Below are 7,471 nucleotides of genomic sequence, written 5' to 3' on the forward strand. Positions count from 1 at the left end.
AAAGATGTTTACCTGTGATTTACTGAAAATTCAAAGGTTTTTGATTGTGTGGCTCATGAGAAGTTATGGACAACATTGAGAAGTATGAATATTCTGGAACACTTAATTGTGCTCATGAGGAATCTGTACGTGGACCAAGAACCAGTTGTTCAAATAGAACATGGGAACACTGAATGGTTTAAAATAAAGAAAGGATTGCGACAGGGTTTTGTTCTTTCACCATACTTATTCAACCTGTATGCTGAGCAAATAATCTGAGAAGCTGGATTATATGAAGAAAAACATGGCATTAGGATTGGAGAAAGACTCATTAACAACCTGTGATATGCAGACGATGCAACCTTGCTTGCTGAAAGTGAAAAGGACTTAAAATATGTACTGAAGAAGATCAAACAGCATGGCCTTCGGTATGGATTGCATCTCAATGTAAAGAAAACAAAAATCCTCACCACAGGACCAATAAACAACATTCTTATCAAAGGAGAAAAGACTGAAGTTGTCAAGGACTTCATTCTTCTTGGATCAACTATCAACACTCATGGAAGCAGCAATCAAGAAATCAAAGGACGTATTTCATTAGGCAAATCTGCTGCACAAGACCTTTTAAAAGTGTTGAAGAGCAAAGATGTCAGCTTGAGGACTAAGATGTGCCTGACCCAAGCCACAGTATTTTCAATAACCTCATATGCATGCGAAAGCTGGACAGTGAATAAGGAAGACCATCAGTAGAAGAATTGATGTTTTTGAGTTATGGTGTTGGAGGAGAATATTTAAAGTGTCATGGGCTGCCAAAAGAACCAACAGATCTGTATTGGAAGAAATGCAGCCAGAGTGCTCCTTGGAGGCCAGGATGGCCAAACTCCGTCTCTCATACTTCAGACATATTGTCAGGTGGGGCCAGTCGCTGGAGAAGGATATCAGAGAAGGATGTAAGGTGAAGGGTTAGAGAAAAAGAGGAAGACCCCCAGCAAGATGGATTGGTAATGTGGCAACATCAATGGGTTCAAGTGTGGCAATAATTGTGAGGTTGGCCCAGGACTGGGCATTGTTTTGTTCTGTTGTACATAGGGTCACTACGAGTCGGTACCAACTCCATGACACCTAACAACAACATGGTAGCTCTGCTGAAAGCTGTCCACTATGGGTGGTCCTGCTGGTATTTGAAATACCAGTGGCATCGCTTCCAGCCTCCTAGCAACATGAAAGCCACCACAATACAATTACCAGGTTGACAAGGGTTAAAGCAATTTGGAGACTACCATGTGGTCCTTAGGGCTGGAGAGGACCCTCCAGGTCTTGTCTTCAGTCAGGGTTGTTGCTTTTCTTTGGGGGATGTCACTGGGGCATCAATGATAGGACTTCAGAACTCCACTGAAGCATCACCACCTGTAGACAGAACCAGCCTCCAATACCATTTAATCACTTTGATTTGAGTTCATTTAGTCACTTCCTTTCATTGAATTAATCATGTGGCTTAGCTAGATCTATTCAAGCTTGCTTTGTCAGAGTCTGCATCAATTTTAAGTAATTGTATTTTGCCAACTTCATTTCCCACAGACTTTACAAGAGGGTTTTTGCCTTGGACGCTGGCCATTGCAGTGCTGCATTCTGTGCAGTGATTCAACTGAGTTCCAATCCACGGGATAGAGCTCTGATGGGGTCATGACAGAAAGCCCAACTGAAGAAGTTCTGGATGAGTTCTGAGACTCCACTTTCAGGGGCTGACCTCTCATGTTTATTTTCCATTTGTAAACTTTGTATTGAGCGAAAGTTGCCTGAGCAAATTAATTTTCTAATCAACAATTTATACACATTTTGTTTTACAACATTGGTTACAATCCTCTCAGTGGAATAGCACTCTTCCCACTTCCTCCCTGGCTTTCCTGTTCCTATTCATCCTTCTTAGCTGCCTTTCCCTGCCTTCTGAGCTTTGCAATTGGACAAATGCTGGTCTTTAGGTCTCATGTGGTTGAAAAGCACATTCCTCATGAGTGTTATTGTTCACTATTTGGACTTATCTATGCTCACCAGCTGCTCCTTGGAAACACTGCGAAAGGTCTCTATGGGTCGGAATTGACTTGACAGCACTTAACAGCAACAACAATTGTCTGGTGTGGCACTGTAGGATCAGCACTGGATTGTGAACCACAGGGCGGGTGGTTCAAACCCACCAGCTGCTCCTTGGAAACGTTGTACAGGGTTGCTATGAGTTGAACCCGATTCAATAGCACTTAATAATACCAATTGCCTGGTGTGGCACTGTAGAATAAACACTCAACCACAAGAAAGGTTTGAACCCACAAGGTCAGCAGTTCAAACTGACTAGCTGCTCCTTAGAAACTCTATACAGGGTTGTTATGTAGGAATTGACTGGAGAGCATTTAACAACAACAACAACAACAATTGTTTGGCTGAAAGCTGATTCTGGGGGGTGAGTTCAGTTCCAGGCTTAAAGAATGTCTAGGAATACACCATTGACTAGGGAGTAGATGTGTACGAAGTGAGTGGAGGGAAAGATGATGAACAGTGAAGGGAAAAGTTCAGCTCACCACGACCAAGACAAAGGGAGACACTGAGAGGTCTACAAGAGTAAAAGGCAACAAAGTCATCTGCGATTACATTCACATCGTGACCTCCCACATTTAAAACTGGGATTCTGGCTCCTGCCTAGTTCCTTGTCTCACTCAAGACCACTTCCTGGAAAAATTGAGAAGTGGGAATCTGCTCTGTGTGTTTCCCATCATTTTTTGAGATGATTGCATGGCCTCCACACCTACCTTGTGTTCCCAGAATCCACTCTTTTCACTGGACTTACACTGTTGTTGTTGTGAAGTGCCATTGAGTCACTTCCAACCCATAGCGACCCTGTATAGGGTTTCCAAGGAGCAGCTGGTGAGCTTGAACCGCCAATCTTGCAGTTCAAATGGCTTTGCAGTCTGGCGCATTAGCCCACAGAGCCACACCAGGACTCCTAAGCCAAACCAAATCAAAAGAAAACCAAAACAACCAAGCTTACTGCCACGTGACTCATAGCAACGCTATAGGACAGAAGTCCATAGGGTTCCAAAGCTGTAAATGTTACAGAAGTAGACAGTTCGTCTTACTCCCGAGGAGCACCTGGTGGGTTTGAACCACTGAGGTTTCAGCTAGCAGCCCAAGGTTTAACCCACTGTGTTCTTAATCTAGCTGAGCACAACTGTAGTGGGCTAAATTGGGTCCCCCAAAAGATATGTCCACCAGGAATCTGTAAATGTGGTCTTTTCATTAGGTTAAGGTTTTGGCATGAGGTCATCCTGGATCACCCAGGTGGGCTACAAATCCAATGACAGGGCAGAGAGAGGAGGAGACACAGACAGGTGAAGATGGAGGTGGGGATCGGAGGGATGCGGTCACAAGACAAAGAACACTGAGGCCACCAGAAGTTGGAAGAGACAAGGAAGGGTCCTCCCTAGATCCTGGATCCACTGATACTGTGATTCCAGAACTATGACACTTCTGTAGGTTTGGGCCTCCCACCAAATACAAAGCATCCAAATCCACTGCCGTTGAGTTGCTTCTGATGCTATATATATGACAGAGTAGAACTGTCCCATGGAGTTTCTGAGACTTTATAGGAGCAGACAACCTCACTTTACTCCTGAAGAGTATGTGACTGATGGGTTTGAACTGCCGACTTTGTTGTTAGAACCTAAAGTTTAATCCACTGTGCCACTAGGACTCCTTTAGGCCTTCTAGTTTGTGACAGTTTGCTACAGGGAATTCTTATGGGAGTGGTCTGGATGGTGTGGCCTTGCTAAGAGCAAAGTGTTGAGGGATTGATATGATGTTGAGAAGGAAGGTTTCAGGCTGTGTGTGGTGATGTGAGAAGAGGACTATGGGAAGGCAGAAGGCACATCTGCTCCCCCAAACAAAGATAGTAGATGGGGCAGGACCACCTCCATGCAAATAGGTCTGCATCACATTCTGCCAAGGCCTGTCCTTGTTTGGGGGTCCTTGCTGGCAGGGTCATGCCCCCGGCCCTGCCATGCTTTGGAAATGAGAAGGGGGTCTTGGACAACCGAGAGGCCCTCACTGCTTGGTAGAGTGGCCCCTTCTCCTCACCCCCATCCTCGAGGCCCAGCCTGCATGGGTGTCATTTTTTCTGGGAATATCAATGACCTTATGCCTCCTTGGAACTCATCTTGGGGGCTTGTCATACTGCCCTGATATCCAGAGAACACACATGCCATGGAGCCTTGAGAGCACTCTTGAGATTACAGTTAGGTTTAATACTGGCTAAGCTGACCCCTGTGCTCCATAATAATTTTGTGATGGTTTCAGGGTTTTAGCAACCGTTATTTCTTCTACTAGGAATGCCTTTCACAGATTTTATCATCAGCACCTTCACCTTTTAGTCTTTCTTTTGCTCTCATGACCCCAAACAATCTTTCCTTATCACTCTTGATTATGGCACCCTATTTTATTTTCTTTGTTAGATTAACTGAAATCAGAATATACCCCATGTATTTTTGTGCATCTGTCAGTGGTCTTTTCCTCCCACTAGTTTTGCAGGTTCCATGAAAAAAGGACCATGTTTGCCTCATCCGTCACTGGTGACAGTTAGGAGGCATTCATGGAGTGTGTGAACACAGGGCATACATCGGGTTGGGATGGAGAAGTTGCGTGGCAATTCTCTGTGGAGGATTCTGGTAAGCAGCCAGGTGTGAGTGACCAATGTGAGATGGGGAGTCCAAGTTGGAAAGAGAGGGAGGTGCAGGTTCTTGATACTGTTTTCTCCCCACTTTAGGATCTTCCAATCTCTCTCAGGCTGCTATTCCTCAAAGAACTCACTAGCTAGTCACATCGCACAGGTGTCTCCAGCTCACTGTTGGGTCAAGTGATACAGATATCCCCCTGGCCTGGCCTCCCCTCCTTCAGATGCTTCATGAAACAACTAGAGCTAAGGGTTCCAGCAAAGCCCACAGGATCAGGAAGCATTTTGTTCCACTGTGTAGTGGTTACAAATCGTGCTGTGACCCGCAAGGTCAGAAGTTCGAAACTATCAGCTGCTCCGCAGGAGAAAGATGAGGCTTTCTGCTCCCATAAAGATTTACAGCCTCGAAAACCCTGTTTAGGGTCACTATGGGTCAGAACCGACTTGACGGCACTCAACAACAACAACAACCCATGATTAAGGACCAACTCAATAGTACCAAATGACCAGTCTCATATTATGATGATGAATTCAAGGCAGACTCTAAACAATAACATGAATACCAACATTGGATCTCTGAAACTAAAGGAAAGAAAAGAACATTAGTGAGCAGAGAAGACACTGTCTCGGGCTAACTGGTCTCCCTGGGGTATGTTCTGATTTCAGTTAATCTAACAAAGAAAATAAAATAGGGTGCCATAATCAAGAGTGGTAAAGAAAGATTGTTTGGGGTCATGAGAGCAAAAGAAAGACTAAAAGATGAAGGTGCTGATGATAGAATCTGCAAAAGGCATTCCTAGCAGAAGAAATAATGGGTGCTAAGACCCTGGGGTCAGCAAGAGGTACAGGAAAGGAGTGCCTGAAGAAGGAAGGTTTTCCTGGGGCTGGTGTATGAACAGGACAGAGAAATGAGTGACATGTGAGTCTGGAGAGAGTGTAATGTCAGTGACTCACAGGACCTTATGGACCTTGTGTGGATTAGGATTTCAGTGTGGGTATAGCTGAATCCAGACTTCTCGGAAGCAGGGGTTGAAGAGCTTTGAAAATATCCTGTTGTGTCCTACCCTCAGAACTGATGTTGAAATCTTGTACCTGGGGATGCACTGTGTTTGGAAATAGGGGATTTCTTTTGTTATGTTAATGTGGCAGTACCAGAGTAGGTCCTAAACTTCATCTCTTTTGACTTATACAAAGACACAGGGAGATGCAGGGGGGAAGAGATCATGCGAAGATCTGTCTCTAAAAAAAGAACTTCAAAGATCACGGGCAGATTCAGGAACAGAGGACCCTAGGACCATAAGGGAGAAGAGCACAAACAGAATGTAGCACCCTATCCAGAGAAGCAATGATGCCAGAGGTAGAGATGAGGACATGGAGAGATAGAGCAGCAAAAGATGCTAGACTTCTGAAAAAAGAAAGATTATGCCCTGGCAGCCAGGTGGTAGGCTTGCAAAATGTCCCCTTTGCTTATTTAAATAATTATATATTCCTGAGCACTTTTGTGTACATCCCTTTCAAGCAAAATAAAACAAAACAATAAAACAGATGGAAAAGAAGCTACTGTTGAATGAAAACTTTATGAATGGCAGAAAAAACACTGTCAGATGTAGTGCCAGATAATGAGCCTGTCAGGTTACAAAGCACTCAAAATGTGACTGGGGAAGACCAGCCGCTTCAAACTAGAGTTGACCATGATGACGCAAATGGAGTAAAGACCATGGGAATAAAGCCCTAGGGACCTTCATTTGCTGATGGAGCACAACTCAAAATAAAGAGAAACAGCTGTTTCTCTTTATTTATAATCAGAACATGGACTGTGCAAAGTATGAATCTAGAAAAATTGGAAATCATAAGAAATGAAATGAAATGCATAAACATCAGTATCTTAGGCATTAGTGAGCTGAAATGGACTGCTGTTGGCCATTTTGAATCTGACAACCACATGGTTTACTATGCCAGGAATGACAAATTGAAGAGGAATGGTGTTGCATTCATAGTCAAAAAGAATATATCCAGATCAGTCACGTGGTACAACGCTGCATGCATCTGGTGTGGGAACCCTGGAGAGCTTCCGACCATCAAAGCATGTTGTTGTTGTTAGGTGCCATCGAGTCCACATGCACAGCAGAATGAAACACTGCCCAATCCTGGGCCAACCTCACTACTTTTGCCATGCTTGAGTCCATCGATGCTGCCACTTGGCCAATTCACCTCGCTGGGGGTCTTCCTCTTTTTCCCTGACCCTCCATCTTACCAAACATGATTTTCTTCTCCAGTGACTGCTCCTTCCTGACAATATGTCCAAAATATGAGAGACAAAGTTTGGCCATCCTAGCTTCCAAGGAGCACTCTGACTGCACTTCTTCCAAAATGGATCTATTGGTTATTTGGCAGCCCAGGGAACTTTCAATATTCTCCTCCAATACCGTAACTCAAATGCATCAATTCTTCTATGGTCTTCCTTTTTCACTGTCCAGCATTCACATGCATATGAGTTTATTGAAAATACCATGGCTTGGGTCAAGAGCACCATAGTCCTCAAGCTGACATCTTTGCTCTTCAACACTTTAAAAAGGCCTTGTGCAGCAGATTTGCCTAATGCAATACGTCGTTTGATCTCTTGACTGCTGCTTCCACGAGTGTTGATAGTTGATCCAAGAAGAATGAAGTCCTTGACAACTTCAATCTTTTTTCCGTTGATAAGAATGTTGTTTATTGGTCCAGTGGTGAGGATTTTTGTTTTCTTTACATTGAGATGTAATCCATACCAAAGGCTGT

The sequence above is a fragment of the Chrysochloris asiatica genome, unplaced genomic scaffold, assembly GCF_000296735.1.
Source record: "Chrysochloris asiatica unplaced genomic scaffold, ChrAsi1.0 scaffold00173, whole genome shotgun sequence".
In the NCBI taxonomy this organism is placed as follows: Eukaryota; Metazoa; Chordata; class Mammalia; order Afrosoricida; family Chrysochloridae; genus Chrysochloris; species Chrysochloris asiatica.